Source organism: Hyla sarda, chromosome 4 (assembly GCF_029499605.1).
Source record: "Hyla sarda isolate aHylSar1 chromosome 4, aHylSar1.hap1, whole genome shotgun sequence".
Taxonomy (NCBI): Eukaryota; Metazoa; Chordata; class Amphibia; order Anura; family Hylidae; genus Hyla; species Hyla sarda.
In genome coordinates, this window is record NC_079192.1 from 19,677,848 (window position 1) to 19,695,177 (window position 17,330).

The following is a 17,330-nucleotide window of genomic DNA, read 5'->3' on the forward strand; positions in this document are numbered from 1 at the left end:
GCTCTCCCAGTCAGACTAGTTCAGGTGCTGATCCTCCCCTGGGGGGCCAAAGGACTCTATTACACAGGATCAGATACATTATACACAACACAGTCCCAGCAAAGTTGATCTCATTGTTATTATACATTTATATCTCCCTGAGTCACAATCTACACAACATTCAGATGGATGAGGATATAACGGTGGCTCTAGAGTTATCAATACGGTATAGTAGGAAATATTCATGGTTAAAAAAAACAGGAACTGGGGGGCTCATCAACCCTATTAGAGAGGATCTATCATAGCACCCTGTCTGGAACGATTAAATTGTCCAGGATAAGAAAAACGCTGCTTCATTCTTGAAAAACAGCGCCACCCCTTTTTACAGTTTGTGTCTGGTATTACAGCTCGGCTTTATTGAAATTATTGGGACTGAGCTACAGTGCTACACACAACCTGTGGACAGGAGTGATGCTATTTTTGCCTATTTTAAAAAAAAAATCCTGGACAACCCCTTTAATTTATTATGGACATCTATCACCCAATATTAAGACAACGCAAAATTTTTTACAAAAATGAAGTGCCTTAAAGTGGTACTCTGCTGCTAGACATCTTATCCCCTATCCAAAGGATAGGGGATAAGATGTCTGATTGCAGGGGTCCTGCTGCTGGGGCCCAGCCTGATCTCCTGCAGTACCCGGGGTTCTAAACAAACGCTGGGTTCCTGCTGCAGTGATCGTGATGACACAGCCCCGCCCCCTTGTGACGTCACGCCATGCCCCCTCCATTCATGTTTATGGGAGGGTATGTGTGGGCCGACACACTCCCTCCCATGGACATGAATGGAGGGGGTTTGGCATTACGTCACAAGGGGGCTTGACCGTGACATCACGATCAAGGCCTCCGGTTCCCAGAGGTCAGACCTCTCACAATAAGGCCTGTGGATAAGGGATAAGTTTTTAGGGTCTGTAAAACCCCTTTAACTAAAGATAAATATGGCAGATATCACACGGTGGTATGAGGGCTCATTTTTTGCACCGTGATCTGTTATTTGTATTGATACCACATTTGCATAAATAAAACTGGGACCGCCCGCAATCTCAGGACCAACTCTGTGATGTTACGATCACGGAAGCCTGGGGCTTCCGTGATCGTAACACCACAGCGTTGTTCCTGGCTTCCGTGATTGTAACACCGCAGCGTTGGTCCTAAGATCGCGGGCGGTCCCAGCGGCTGTACCCCCCCTTATTCAGACATGTTATCCCCTATCCTTTGTCCCTAGACATGTTATCCTCTATCCAGAGTATCCCTTTAACATGAGGAATTAGGAACATGTGGTGCTTTTGGCACCCAGAGGAAGCAGGAAGTACAGGGGCCAGAACAGAGTGATCCTGCAGTATCCCAAAAACAGAAAAAGCCTTCTCATATAACAATAACCTCCAAAGAAGTCTTGATATTCTCAGGGACCTTCTTCCAATTCTTTGACAAGCCTCATTGTGCACTACAAATCCCAGCCAGGCACATGCAAATATCTGTACAACTACTGAGCAAAGCTGCGGGCTGATCTCAGGGACCTACTGTGCTGCCTCTTCTTGCAGAAGCTTCTTTATGCACTACAAATTCCAGCCAGCCTTTTTCCAGGCAAATACAAATATCTGTACAACTGAGCAAACCTCATCATCTATCATTCTGATATTGGTTGAAGGGGATGTATTCTATAGTAAAGGATACGCTCTCTTCAGTGGATGCGGAAAACAAGGACAGTCTAGGAGATCAAGGCAGAATCCGAAAAAATTCCAATTGTTGTTACCTTCAATATTAAATAAGAAAAATAAGTTATGGATTATTATAAATAATAAAAACGTATAATTTGTTTAATACTAAAACTAAACTAACATCGCTGTGAACAGGATTTGAACCTGTGCGGGGAGACCCCATTGGATTTCAAGTCCAACGCCTTAACCACTCGGCCATCACAGCTCTCAGAATTCATTAATTTTACAATCTAAGGACAGTTCAGGTGCTGATCCTCCCCTGAGGGGCCGTAGGACTCTATTACACAGGATCAGATACATTATACACAACAAACTCCCAGCAAAGTTGATCTCATTCTTAGTGCACATTTATATCTCCCTGAGTCACAATCTACAAATAAAATTTAAACGGTGGCTCTAAAGTCATCTATACGGTATGTGAGGAAATAGCAAAATGATAGGATTAAACTAGTTTTTCTGGATTAGAAAATAAACAGCACCATCACTTTTCACAGGTTATGTCTGGCATTACAGCTCGACAACATTAAAATGAATGGGACTGAGTAACAGTACCACTTACGACTTGTGGACAAGAGTGGTGCTTTTCTAATCCTGGAGAACCCCTTTAATCTATGATAGTAATCTATGGGTTAATATTAGCAAAACACCAAATATATTTATTAAATAAAGTGACTTAAAAATAAATAAAAGAATAAATAAATAAGGAAATAATACACTGTAATAAAATCATTTAGACTTGCTCGGCGTGTGATCTTGGTAAAGGACAGCATTCTTACAGTTCTCTTTCAGTAAATATATTTAGTGTTTTGTGAATATTGGCCCATAGATTACAATCATAGATTAATCCTAACAGTCGGGGTGCAGTGATACATTTACCAAAATACATAATATAGTTGTTAATAGAGTAATAGAGTTATTTTATTTATGAAATGTAATATAAAAAGTGGAAGCATACAATAATTCACAAAAAAAAAACAAAAAAAAAACTATTTGGCAGCAGTGGGATTCGAACTCACGCCCCCAAAGTTAAAAATACCGGAGAAGATTACAGGAGATCCCCGCCACAGACCGGGACAAGGTGAGTACCGTTGTCATCAGTGTCACCTGCTCTACCTGTCGGTACCAACAGGTTAGTGCAGGTGACACTGGTGACAGATTTCTTTTAAACTACACAACTTCCTCTGTAGTATACAGCAGCTTTTCCTATAGAAGTAATTTACAAATCCATTTAACTTTCTGCCACCAGTTAATTAGAAACAAATTATTTTCCCCCGGAGTAACCCTTTAGAAAAATATATTTAGTGTTTTGTCAATATTGGCCCATAGATTACAATCATAGTTTAACCCTAATCCTTCTATGGTTTCAACAATGGAAGTCGGCGGCCAGAGACGACTAAGGCCGTGGATTTAGAGGCAAGTTTAGGCTGCCGAGGGGCAGTATCCCGTAGAAAATTCATGATTCCAGGTTCATTTGACTAACCTTGTTCTTTTCTTTTCTTTCTCTGTTTTTGCACTTTACATGAATGAAAGGTGCCACCTGATGTGCACAAATTAGCTATCAAACATGTTACTGATTATATGCTAATTGCTTGTACCGATCTAGCATATTTCTTGTATTTGAATGCATCTTTTGCCCGTGATATTTTGTTTTCTTGTTTGTATTTCTGTTTATGCTTTATAACTAACTAGCTGAGTACCCGGCGTTGTCCGGTTTTTCCTTCCTCATCCTTGTTGTGAAGGAAAATCAACAATATATCCTATCCTTATATATTGTTGTCATATCCCAACCCCATATCCCGTCCCCATATCCCGTCCCCATATCCCATCCTCATATCCCGACCTCCTATCCCAACCTCATATCCCATCCTCATATCCCATCCTCATATCCAGTCCTCATATCTCGTCCTCATGTCCCATCCTCATGTCCCGTCCTCATGTCCTGACCTCATGTCCCGCCCTCATGTCCAGACCTAATATCCCAACCTCATATCCCATCCTTATGTCCCATCCTCTTATCATGTCCTCAGGTGGTACTGATTTGTTATGAAGATATTGTAAGCTGAAAATAGAAGGGGCGTGGCTTTGTGGGACTGGGCATAATTTGCAAGCCAGACCGATGCACAAAAAGGGCAGATAATGAAAGGGGTGGGGCTTAAACAGTGGGTATGTCTTTGTGAGATGGGGTGTGGATTGCAAGCCGGACTGACACATTCACCAGGAGGCGCAGAGCGGAGCTTGTGGAGTAAGGTACTGGAAGTCCCATATACTTGCATGGGACTTGAACAAAAACTATCTTTTATATAAGGGTGTAGGTATTGGTTAATTTAACTATCATATATTTTTATTTGACATATAAGTAATATGTGTACCAGGTATTATTGAAATATCTCCAGCCGTACGGAAGTTATGTGGGAACATACATTTCCCATTTATTTACATGGGAGTTCAAACAAAAACCCTGACTCACAAATGGGGGTAAAACTATCCTATATTTTAAGTGGATACAGGGCCGCCATCAGGGGGTACAACCCATACACCTGTATGGGGCCCGGAGCCTCAGGAGGCCCGGACGTCCCTGGACCTTTTTTTTTTTTTTTTAACTAGATTGTCACTTGTACCCCCCTGATGGCGGCCCTGATTGTCAGTGAGTGACTGCAATTGTCACTCACTGACCGCTGGGTGCCGCAAGGACTATGATCGGGCCCGGGGGGCCCGCACATTTCTATTGAATTACCTATTTCTAGGGTGCGGGCCCCTTAAGAATGATGGCAGGGCCCGACAGGCCAAGGCTGATTGGAGTAGAGACGTCACGTGCACGCACGTCTACTACAATCACCTGACCTGTCCCTGCCTACATCCCCATGCAATCTCCAGTGATTCTCCATGTGCAGTGCAGTAAAAGGAGCAGCTGAGGCCTCGTGTGGTTTCAGCGATCCCCGGCAGGGTAGGTGAACTTGTGCTGGGGGGAAGTGATAGGAGGTGATGAGTGGTGCAGGGGGATTGTGATGAGTGGTGCGGGTGGGGGTGATGAGAGGTGTTGGTGGGGTTAGGGAGGTGATGAGTGGTGCAGGGGGGGTTATGGAGGTGATGAGTGGTGCAGGGGGGGGAGATGAGTGGTGTAGGGGGGTGATGAGAGGTGCAGGAGGGTTATGGGGGTAATGAGAGGTGCAGGGGGGTGATGAGAGATGCAGGGGGGTTATGAGAGGGGGTGGGGGGTTATGGAGGTGATGAGTGGTGCGTGGGAGTGATGAGAGGTGGAGGGGGTTATGGGGGTGATAAGAGGTGCAGGGGGTGATGAGAAGTGCAGGGGGGTTATGGGGGTGATAAGAGGTGCAGGGGGGGTTATGGGGATGATAAGAGGGGCAGGTGGGGTGATGAGAGGTGCAGAGGGGTTATGGGGGTGATAAGAGGTGCAGGGGGGATGAGAGGTGCAGGGGGTTATGGGGGTGATGGGAGGTGCATGGGGGTGATGAGAGGTGCAGGAGGGTTATGGGGGTGATAAGAGGTGCAAGGGGGTTATGGGGTTGATGAGAGGTGCAGGGGGGTGATGGGGGGTGATGAGAGATGCAGGGGGGTTATTAGAGGTGGTGGGGGGTTATGGAGGTGATGAGTGTTGCAGAGGGGTTTTGAGAGGTGGGGGGGGTTATGAGAGGTGGTGGGGGGTTATGGAGGTGATGAGTGGTGCGGGGGGGTGATGAGAGGTGCAGGGGGGGTGATGAGAGGTGCAGAGGGTTATGGGGGTGATAAGAGGGGCAGGGGGGGTGATAAGAGGTGCAGGGGGGGTGATAAGAGGTGCAGGGGGGTTATGGGGGGTGATAAGAGGCGCAGGCGGGGTGATGAGAGGTGCATGGGGGGATGATGAGGGTGATAAGAGGTGCAGGGGGTTATGGGGGTATGGGGGTGATGAGAGGTGCAGGGGAGTAATGGGGTGATGAGAGGTGCAGGGGGTTATGGGAGTGATGAGAAGAGCAGGGGGGTTATTAGGGTGATAAGAGGTGCAGGGGGGTTATGGGGGTGATAAGAGGTTTGGCGGGGGTTATGGGGGTGATGAGGAGTGATGAGGACACGAGGATAAGGATAAGAGGGGGTGTATATGTATACATGATGTGTATGCATGTATGGCAGTATTATATTCCGGGGTACAGTGTGTGGCAGTATTTTATTCAGGGTACAGTGTGTGACAGTATTATATTCAGCACAAGTCCCAGAGAGCGAACGCACTGGCGTCCCGGTCCGGCCGGATCTGATGCCGCCCATGTCAATGCACCTTCTTATGGAATAAAGCTACCTATGAAGTAACCTAACTGGTGAGTGCCACTACGCTTTCTTCTTTACCTGTAGTATTATATTTAGGGTACAGTGTGTGGCAGTATTATATTCAGGGTACAGTGTGTGGCAGTATTATATTCAGGGTAAAGTGTGTGGCAGTATTATATTCAGTAGATACAGTGTCTGGCAGTATTATATTAAGGGTACAGTGTGTGGATGTATTATATTCAGGGGTACAGTGTATGGCAGTATTATATTCAGGGGTACAGTGTGTGGCAGTATTATATTCAGGGGGTACAGTGTGTGGCAGTATTTTATTCAGGGTACAGTGTGTGGCAGTATTATATTCAGGGTAAAGTGTGTGGCAGCATTATATTCAGTAGATACAGTGTCTGGCAGTATTATATTCAGGCTACAGTGTGTGGCAGTATTATATTCAGTAGATACAGTGTCTAGCAGTATTATATTAAGGTTACAGTGTGTGGCAGTATTATATTCAGAATACAGTGTGTGGCAGGATTATATTCGGTAGATACATTGTCTGGCAGTATTCTATTCAGGGTACAGTGTGCGGCAGTATTCTATTCAGGGTACAGTGTCTGGCAGTATTCAATTCAGAGTACAGTGGGTTGTAGGATTATATTCAGTGGATACAGTGTGTGGCAAGATTATTATTTTTTGTTTGGCAGGATTATTTTAAGTAGATACAGTGTGGGGCAGCATTATATTCAGGGTACAGTGTGTGGCAGTATTATATTCAATGGATACAGTGTGTGGCAGTATTATATTCAGGGTACAGTGTATGGCAGGATTATATTTAGTTGATACAGTGTATAGCAGTATTATATTCAGGGTACAGTGTATGGCAGTATTATAGTCAGTGGATACAGTGTGTGGCAGTATTGTATTCAGGGTACAGTATATGACAGTATTATATACAGGGTACAGTGTGTGGCAGGATTATATTCAGGGTACAGTGTATAGCATTATTATATTCAGGTTACAGTGTGTGGCAGTATTATATTCAGGGTACAGTGTGTGGCAATATTAAATTTAGTGGATACAGTGTGTGGCAGTATTATATTCAGGGTACAGTGTGTGGCAGTATTATATTCAGGGTACAGTGTATGGCAGTATTATATTCAGGGTACAGTGTGTGGTAGGATTATATTCAGGGTACAGTGTGTGGCAGGATTATATTCAGGGTACAGTTTGTGGCAGTATTATATTCAGAGTACAGTGTATGGCAGTATTATATTCAGGGTACAGTGTGTGGCAGGATTATTTTTAGTGTGTACAGTGTACAGCAGTATTATATTCAGGGTACAGTGTATGGCAGTATTCTATTCATGGTACAGGTAATTTTTTGCGTCAGGGCCCTGTGGTTTGTAGCTACACCCCTGCGCACGCCCGCTGTGCATTGATACAGCATTGGGGGCAACGGTTAACAGCAGAAAGGGGCGTACAACAACTATATAGTGGCAAATAGGCCTTGAACTGTGTGAGTGGCCCTGAAATTTCTGATGGCAGCCGAGTGGACATATAAGTAACATGTGACCAAGTGTTATCGAAATATCTCCAGCCGTTTGGAAGTTATGTTTCCCATAGACTTCTATGGGACTTTGAACAAAGACCCCGACCCTGGCAAATGGGCATGATTAAGGGTTAAATTACCCATCCTATGTTTGTTGTTGACATATAAGTAACATGTGGCCAAGTTTCATGTTAATATATTTAGCCGTTTGGACGTGATACTGGAACATACACACACACACACACACACACATTGAGATATATATATATATATATATATATATATAGATAGATAGATAGATAGATAGATAGATAGATAGATATAAAATGGATAAAGGCAGCACACCACGATAGTATAATCCAAAAAATCGTGAATTTATTCCATGATGTAAAAAACAACGTTTCGGCGATCTCTCACCGCCATTTTCAAGTGCATACAAGTGATTCAGAGGGGTTTAAATACACACTTCCCCAATTAATGACATCATCACACATTAGCATAATCAGTGACATCACAATCAAAACAAAATATAAACAAAGTATAAAAACCGTGATATACAGTCATATATAGTATAATAACTATACATAGTAATCCTAGTGCTCTAAACATGCATTTGGCACGTTATTATATATGTCGATCTACCAACACACTTCTATGGATCGACATAAAAAAGTGTAGCATAAGTGTCAACAGTGACAGTGTACAGGTGTATAAGATTAAAAACATTAATTGTCATGGTGCCAACCACGCCACTGACCTCGTGTGCGCCGCCATAGTCCGCAACCCCGGAGCCCCAGCTAACATTGCCGGATGTAGACTTCCGGGTAAGGAGAATATTAACCAATAACAGTGTGGCGTCATGGTTGCTAGGCTCCAACAGGAGGAGTCCAGCAAGAGTGTATTGTAATGTAGAGCCAATCAATGGCACTCTATTGCGCATGTACGTAAGTAGTTTGAAGCTGCGGGCGCCATTTTAGAAAAGGTAAATATAGAAGTGCCGATACTGGCAAACTAATATATGGCCGGTTCAGTTGTTCTAACTTATACAGTGAACATAGGAACTAGGTTACACTAGGTAACTCCCAGTAAACCCCTACATACATACAATTATCACTTGCAATGGTACAGTCACGGGGCCGGAACACAGCAGTCTCACCATTGATTTGTGTACCTGGCTGTGTATCAAAGGATACAATTAAGTACCCCCTGTACCACAGTACTCCTGATCCACTGCACCGAGGTTCAACAGGCTTGCACCCATTTCACTATTCTGGATGTGCTGCTTTTTATGAATTTTCTAGATAGATAGATAGATAGATAGATAGATATAGATATATATATAGATTATAATTTTTTTCTTTCACCTCAAGCACATTTCATTGTTTCTGTATAATCTGTAATATGTTAAGCATTTCTCCTTGAAGAATTTCACCCCTGATGAACCCATCTGAAACATATGGGAGAAACGCGTAGAATTATGGAGCATGAGAAATTTGTACGCAATAATACAAGTTGATAAATACCTTAAAGTGGCTAATATGTACCCTTTTCCTCATCCACACTTATAGTAGTGAGCGTTAGGGAGGGACCGAAATATATAATTACATGGAGATTTACATTACTACGATCTGCCAGGAATAATTTACTGTCATAATTTTACATTGTCACATTAACACGTTATGACAGGTAATGCAGTGCTGGCAGGTGGGTTCCATGGTGTAATGGTTAGCACTCTGGACTTTGAATCCAGCGATCCGAGTTCAAATCTCGGTGGAACCTTAGCATTATTATTTTTTATTTTTTTAAATCATTAATCATTTTTTTTTTTTTTCTAAGACATGAACTTTTAACTTTAGATATAATCTTTCCATTCACTATGGTTACTTGAAATAAGGCAAATGAAATAAAAATCTTAATATTTCTTAATTTTACTACTTTGCTACTACTTTACGTACTTAAAGGGGTACTGTGGTGGAAAACATTTTTTTTTTAAATCAACTGGTGACAAAAAGTTTAACAGATTTGTAATTTACTTCTATTTAAAAATCTCAATCCTTCCAGTATTTATCAGCTGCTGTATAATACAGAGAAAGTTCTTTTCTTTTTGAATTTATTTTCTATCTGACCACATTTCTCTCTGCTCACACCTCTGTCCATGTCAGGAACTATCCAGAGCAGGAACAGTTCCCCATAGCAATCCTATCCTGCTCTGGACAGTTCCTGACATGAATAGAAATGTCAGCAGAGAGCACCGTGGACAGACAGAAAAGAAATTCAAAAAGAAAAGAACTTCTTCTGTATTATACAGCACCCGATAAGTACTGGAAGGATTCATATTTTTTAAATAGAAGTAATTTACAAATCTGTTTAACTTTCTGGCACCAGTTGATTAAAAAAAAAAAAAGGTTTTCCACCCGAGTACCCTTTGGTCCTCCAAAATATAGCCCTTCCTTTCTGGTTACAAAATACACTGCTCAAAAAAATAAAGGGAACACTAAGATATCACAACCTAGATCTGAATGAATGAACTAAACGAATGAAATACTTTCATCTTTACATAGTGGAATGTGCTAAGATCTCATCTTGGTACCTAATGGCAGTCAGGTTACCTCTGGCAAGCACATGGAGGACTGTGCAGCCCCCTAAAGAAATGCCACCCCACACCATTATTGACCCACCGTTAAATTGGTCATGCTGGAGGATGTTGCAGGCAGCAGAACATTCTCTACGGCATCTCCAGACTCTGTCACGTCTGTCACATGTGCTCAGTGTGAACCTGCTTTTGTTAAGGTTGGCTGCTGGTTAGGCCTTAAACTGTGAGTGACTGCCGCTGTATACTGCTGAGTGTCGACACAAGAAATAAACACCAGACAAAATGTTTGCATATATCACCTTCTCAGCATACTGGCTAAGGAGCTGTCCCAAGGAGTTCTGTTTATTATACAGAAGTAGATTGGGTTTTACATTTGACAAAAAGGGGAGGTTAGTTATCATGTCAAAATCATCATGTTATATTTTGATTGGTTATTTGAGTATTGTATCTGTGTATATTAGCATATTAATGATTCATTTCTTTCTTAACCATAGGTCACTTATGTTGCCATGTCCCTATTCTATCAGAAAATTCCGGATGTATCTGTCCTTCTGCACAGTCTATACTTCTTCAAATGTTTTGTCTCCAACTTCCAATTTCTTCTTGCTTCATTTGGCCTCGTCCAGAGGTCTTCATCTTAGTCACAAGCAGATAGCAAGCAGATATGTCTCATAAGGAAAATATCTATTTTTAATATATATTCCCAAATGGCGGAGGACAGCACAACCACTGTAAGTCTCAAAATAGTAATCCGGGTGCAATAGGAAGAAAACGTAGTCCCAGTCGCAGACCACATCCATAAATTCCAGCAATAAATCCAACAGCACTCACGGGTTCAAGTGAAAAAAAACAACGGTGTTTATTTAAACCATGTTCAGATGCAACGTTTCAGTGATATCCACCACCTTTTTCAAGCATGCTTGAAAAAGGTGGTGGATATCACTGAAATGTTGCATCTGAACATGGTTTAAATAAACACCGTTGTGTTTTTTCACTTGAACCCGTGAGTACTGTTGGAGTTATTGCTGGAATTTATTTTTAATATATATATATATATATATATATATATATATATATATCTGTAATCAAAATCATAATGTAATCCTTATTACTTTGATCTGTGAAGAGCACAGGGCGCCAGTGGCTAATTTGGCAATCTTAGTGTTCTCTGCCAAATGTCCTGCACAGTGTTGGGCTGTAAGCACAACCCCCACCTGTGGACGTCGGACCCTCATACCACCCTCATGAAGTCTGTTTCTGACCGTTTGAGTGGACACATGCACATTTGTGAACTGCTGGAGGTCATTTTGCAGGGCTCTGGCAGTGCTCCTCCTGCTCCTCCTTGCACAAAGGCGGAGGTAGCGGTCCTGCTGCTGGGTTGTTGCCCTCCTACAGTCTCTTCCATCCTGATGTACTGACCTGTCTCCTGGTAGCGCCTCCATGCTCTGAACACTATGCTGACAGACACAGCAAACCTTCTTGCCACAGCTCGCATTGATGTGCTATCCTGGATGAGCTGCAATGTATAAATATGTGAATGGACAGGACAGAGATCTTTCTTGTGATCTTTTTATATCTAGGCCGATAACCATGACAAGGGGGCATCCTCTACGTCTAGAGGAAAGAAGGTTTCACCATTATCACAGACAGAGATTCTTTACTCTTAGAGCAGTGAGACTATGGAACTCTGTGCCACATGATGTTGTGATATCTCACTCAATAAAAAAGTTCAAGGGGGCCCCGGATGTTTTTCTAGAAAACTTTAATAATACAGGTAATGGATTAACGAGAATAGGACGTTGATCCAGGGATTTTTTCTGATACCACATTGGGATCAGGAAGGATTTTTTCCTTGGTCATGGGAAAATTGGCATCAGCCTCATGAGGTTTTTGCCTGGATCAGCGTAGTGAGGTTCTAGGTTGGACTCGATGGATTCTTGTGTTTTTTCAACCTTACAAACTATGTAACTATGTTATATATGGTAAAATCTGTATCCTCACAATCGTGGGGGGATTGCTTCTGCCCCCAGGGTTGGAGAGGATATGAAATTATAAAGTCTCCCCCGCTGGCCTGTAAGTAGTTCCCTGTGCGAAGAGTTATGCCTAACAGGTCCCATCGCTCCGGCCGTAGTGACACTTCCTGGGCGTGATTGACAGCTTGTGTCATCGCTCCACTCCGTCTGCTTAGGGTGCAGAACGATGACGTGAGCCATCAAGCAAGCCAAGGGGACGTCACTATGGCCGGAGCGACAGGATCTGGTAAGTATAACTCCAGCCCAGGGGACTACTTACAGGGTGGCTGGAGAGACTCCCTCAATGAAGCTGAGCTGTGATACCAGACACAACCTGTGGACAGGAGTGGTGCTGTTTTTGCATTCTTCTAATACTAGATAACCCCTTCAAGTATCTGAAGCATGACTACATATTTCGGCCCAAAGGACCTGACCAGCCCTGATTCTACAGTTATGAAAATTAGGTGTAAGTCTGTGTTCACATGTTGTGTTTAAAAATTGCCAAATGTATGAACATATCTCAAGGGTATATATGGTCCCTACAACAAATTCAGACAAATGACCTGTACATAATAAAAAACATAACACATTTCCTCTCAAATTTTCCGTCTGTAATGGAACCTTTTTTTTTTCTTATTTTAGCCACACTAATAATAAAAAAAAGAGAAAACTAAAAGAAATCAAAATAAAGAAATAATAAAAATCATATGAAAAACATATTTAAGATATATTTTTCAACATTTTCGCTATAAAAATTACAGAAACAGATCTACGTACACCAGAAAAAAAAAAAGTTGACAAAAATGACTTGAATAAATAAACAAAAATATACTTTATAGCTTTCAAATAGACATATGCTAAATCTGGTGTGAGCTACTTTGGGAAATCTTCACAAGTCTTATGGGGGAGAAAATATAGTAATTCACAATTAACAAAAAAATAAAATAAAGTAACAAACAGAAAAACACTGGCAGTGATGGGATTCGAACCCACGCCTCCAGAGAGACTGGAGCCTAAATCCAGCGCCTTAGACCGCTCGGCCACACTACCTTGTATAGTGATACTTGCTTGGAGAGTCCAGCAATCATGTTTGCATGAAAAATCTTGGAATAGAGCAATGTTTTTATGAAATACCTGCAATAGTGTGTTAATTTAGTTATAATTTAAAAAAAAAAAAATTCTACCCAATTGCAATAAAGTTAACAAAATCATCACTACTAGCATCATAACACCTTTCGAGGTTTTTCTATATCATTATAAGTAAATATCTGTTCAAATAAGAACAAATCAAACAAGACAGGGCCAAATATACACTCTGGGCACTTTATTAGGTACACCTTGCTAGTACCCGGTTGGCCCCACTTTTGCATAAATTTTTAATGACATTTTTTCTACAAGGTGCTGGAAATATTCCTCATTGGATAGTTTCTCTCTTTTTTGGACCATTCTCTGTAAACCCCAGAGGTGGTTGTGCGTGAAAATCCAATGAGATCAGCATTTTGTGAATAATACTCACACCGGCACCAACAACCATGTCACATTCACAGTCACTTAAATAAAGTGGCCTATAGCCAAGTCTTTAACCGTTTTGGGAGAAAGATTATTTATTTTATAGGATTGAAACAGCAAGAATAAAAGAGGAAAGGTCCCACCGAGATTTGAACTCGGATCGCTGGATTCAGAGTCCAGAGTGCTAACCATTACACCATGGAACCATACAGGTCTGAAGAAATTAGGGAATCTCTAGGTTGGACATTTGTTTTTGTTGCTCCCTTGGTTCCAGGACACATATGATACATTCCATAAGGGTTAAAGGGGTTGTGCGCTGCCCTGACTTTCGGAGCTCCGCTCACAGCGTCCAGAAGTTCATTACTCCGAACGCTGTGTGCGGGCTTCCGTGTTCGCGGCCGCCGGGCATGATGCCACGCCTGACCCCCTCGTGACTTCTCGCCCGCCCCAACGTGACGCCACACCCGTCTAGACCAAAGTCTATCGGAAGGGGGCGGGACAGCGGTCGCACCCCTTCCCATAGACTTTCATTGAGGGGGCGGGCGAGACGTCGCAAGGGGGCGGGCAAGAAGTCACGAGGGGTCGGGAGAGCCGGATGTGTCGGGGTAGAGAATTTCGGTGTATGGGGGAAGCATGGGATAAGTATTGGAGATGGTTGTGTGAGGTGCAGATGAAGGGAGGCAGAGGTCTTGGGAGGATCAGAGATTATGTGAGGGAAGGGGACGAGAGGGAAGGAGACAAGGATTGAGAAAAGGAGGGGAAAAAAGGGGGGGAGGAAAGAAATTGGCAGAAATTATAATATGCAAACATATAGGATTCCAAAATAAACGTAATACAGGTATATGCACACCTAGACAATAGCGCACCCAATGAACATGCAATCAGAATATGATAGATATAAAAGGAGCTTCAATATATATAAGACAAATCATGTTTATAATTTAACCCAGACGGGAAGCTAGTGTCCAGAGACAAAGTCCAGAATGCTTCCCGTCAGAACACTACCTGACTCCAATCACCTCCTCGCCGAGGTGAACGGACTCTCTCTATACCGCTAACCTTAAAGGGGTATTCCAGGATTTTAATTTTATTTGACTATGCTACAGGGGCTGTAAAGTTAGTGTAGTCCATAATATAGTGTCTGTACCTGTGTGTGACGGCTTCTCACAATTATTCTGTGATTTTCACCCCAATATTTATTTTTATCAGCATACAGAATGACTGTTGTCTCAGATTTTTCCCAGCTTGCAATGCGGCCGAGACCTGACTTTTTATTTAATTTAAAGTGTTAGTGTCATTAAAGGGGGATTCTAAAGAACTGAACTTATCCCCCATCCACAGGATAGCAGATGTGTCTGATCGGGGGGGGGGGGGGGGGGCCGACAGCTTGAACCCTTGCAATACTCTTTAGGTGTCACCGTTTACTTACTTACCTGCCCCTGGCACCTGACAAGCGCAAGTGACAGCCCGTTCAGCCAATCTCCGACAGCAGTGATGTCCTGCTCTTGTCCAGGAAAGTGGGAGCCGGAACGTGCCAAGGATGGGTAAGTTGATGCATTGCCAGTTCTGCCCATAGGCAAAATAGGCAGCCGCTTAGAGCACCCTCTTGATGGGGGTGCCGCTCTATCAGCTGCAACAAAGTTAGCCATCATCCGCCCATCAAACATAACCTCGCCATGCTACCCCCACCCCACTATAACAATCAGCATTTTTCAGCCTGCTGGAGGAGCGCAGCGTCACTTCTGAGGCAGACAGGGACGATCACTAAGGTCAGATCCGTCCAACATTACGAGCGCCTCTATATACCGGGAGGAGCTTTTGCTTAGGGTGGCAAAAATCCTTGCACCAGGCCTGAGTTCATGGGGCCCTGTATGCAACAAAGGGGGGGGGGGATTGTTGGGGGTCCCTGCTGTCGGAATCCACCACATTTTCTGTGGAAACCTTAGTAAATATGTTGGGATCTTTTTTAACTGTTGGGGACACGCTCCTTTTCACGGCCGTCACACAGATTTTTCAGGCTTCTGAGTAAAATGAGAGTTGGTCGGGTTTTTACTTTTTTCTGGCGCAGACACAATTTGTGGCCCAATGCACCAAATTCTGGTGCACAACCCCCCCCCCCCCCCCCCGCCCCAAACAGGTCGGGTTTACAATAGTAAATCAGGGCCAATATGTATCAGCAAAAAACCTAAACATTTTTTAAGTTGTTTCAGCTCCTCCACCTTTCGTTTGTCTTAGACATACCCTAATAATTAGCCCTCCAGTGGGGTTCCATGGTTTAATGGTTAGCACTCTGGACCCTGAATCCAGCAATCCGAGTTCAAATCTCGGTGGGACTTTTCCTCTAATCCTATAAAATGATATTCTTCCTCCCACAATTATTACAGGTTTATCTTTGCGTAAATCTTACTGTCCCCAAGAGCAGCACAAAATTGGGCATTTCAGTGCACCACATTTTTGCTGAATATCGAACCTATAAGGAGGTTCCCCAAACTGTGTTGTAGTGTTGTTTCCCATTCTACTGATGTGAATATCATTACGACAATACCCCATTGATATAGGTTTTGTTTAATTTTACTACTTTAAAAAATTACTCACTTTTTGTAAGAAAATGAGTTTGCATAAAATTGTCCTCTTTTGACCCCTATAACTCATATATATATATATATATATATATATATATATATATATATATATATATATATACACATATATAGTGCCTTGGGGGTTGTATGACAGTTGGGATGTTGCTGTGAGTTATATCACGGTTATAATTAACTCTTGTCAGTCGTGACGCCAGGGTGAGGGTTAAATGCTGTATGGCTTGACCTATCGCCACCCTTCCCAAGAGCGATAGGTAGATGGAGAATAAAGTATTGTCCACAACCAGAGCTCTGCTGAAAACTTACGTAAACTTTACTGAAGATTTTCTGTAACATGCGAATACAGGAACAGTCTTTATAACAGAGTCTATATACAGCTTAGCTGAGATTGACGTATGGTTGGGACTTTTGTAAGTTCTTTAGCTTAGAAGGATTTACTATGCGCAGATCTGCTGGATTTAGGGTTATGTTTAGGTCCAGAGGTCTCACTAGCATAAGCGGGGAAGTTGTAAGAACTCACTGTTTAGCTTCAGGCCGAGGCCGGCAGGCTGGGGCCTAGTATTTGTCGTTGTAAGTTGCGCAGATCTTGACTCTCCAACGATCCGGAATCCAAGAGCAAAGAGATGCTGCTTGCTTTGCAGCGCAGGAACAAGAGAGCAAGAGCGCGTCTATTGGCTGCAGCTCCCTTATATGGGCAGGGGCTGGCCGTTTTAGGATTGGTCCTCACCATCTGTCAATCAGCTTTACAAGGCATTGTGGGTATTACATCACCCAGAACCTCCAAAGGTCCTTTTACCTACCATAGAGGCTAAACCACAGTCACATGACCCGCAGGCCCTGCGACGCTATGCAAGGTAAGTTTACACTTTCTATACAGTATTTACATTTATTTTAGAAATATATTAACTATATGAGGGGTGACTAGGGGATGACTAAAGAAGCGGAACCCCACAGTTACTAGAGACTCTGACTTTGGGGACCCCTAACCAAGGTACTGTATGCAATACGGTACCGGGATACCACATATAGATAGATAGATATGGGGCTGTATAAGGAATA

At 42.8% G+C, this 17,330-nt stretch overlaps 4 non-coding genes across 4 annotated transcripts; 1 reads left to right on the forward strand and 3 right to left on the reverse strand.

Moving 5' to 3' along the window:
* Positions 1-1,877: 1,877 nt before the first annotated feature.
* TRNAS-UGA (transfer RNA serine (anticodon UGA)) lies at positions 1,878-1,959 on the reverse strand. The gene has a single exon. It is a non-coding gene; the product is annotated as a tRNA-Ser (tRNA).
* A 7,305-nt stretch (positions 1,960-9,264) lies between these two features.
* On the forward strand, positions 9,265-9,336 carry TRNAQ-UUG (transfer RNA glutamine (anticodon UUG)). Its single transcript has one exon. It is a non-coding gene; the product is annotated as a tRNA-Gln (tRNA).
* A 3,794-nt stretch (positions 9,337-13,130) lies between these two features.
* Positions 13,131-13,212, reverse strand: TRNAL-UAG (transfer RNA leucine (anticodon UAG)). The gene has a single exon. It is a non-coding gene; the product is annotated as a tRNA-Leu (tRNA).
* A 593-nt stretch (positions 13,213-13,805) lies between these two features.
* On the reverse strand, positions 13,806-13,877 carry TRNAQ-CUG (transfer RNA glutamine (anticodon CUG)). Its single transcript has one exon. It is a non-coding gene; the product is annotated as a tRNA-Gln (tRNA).
* Positions 13,878-17,330: the final 3,453 nt, after the last annotated feature.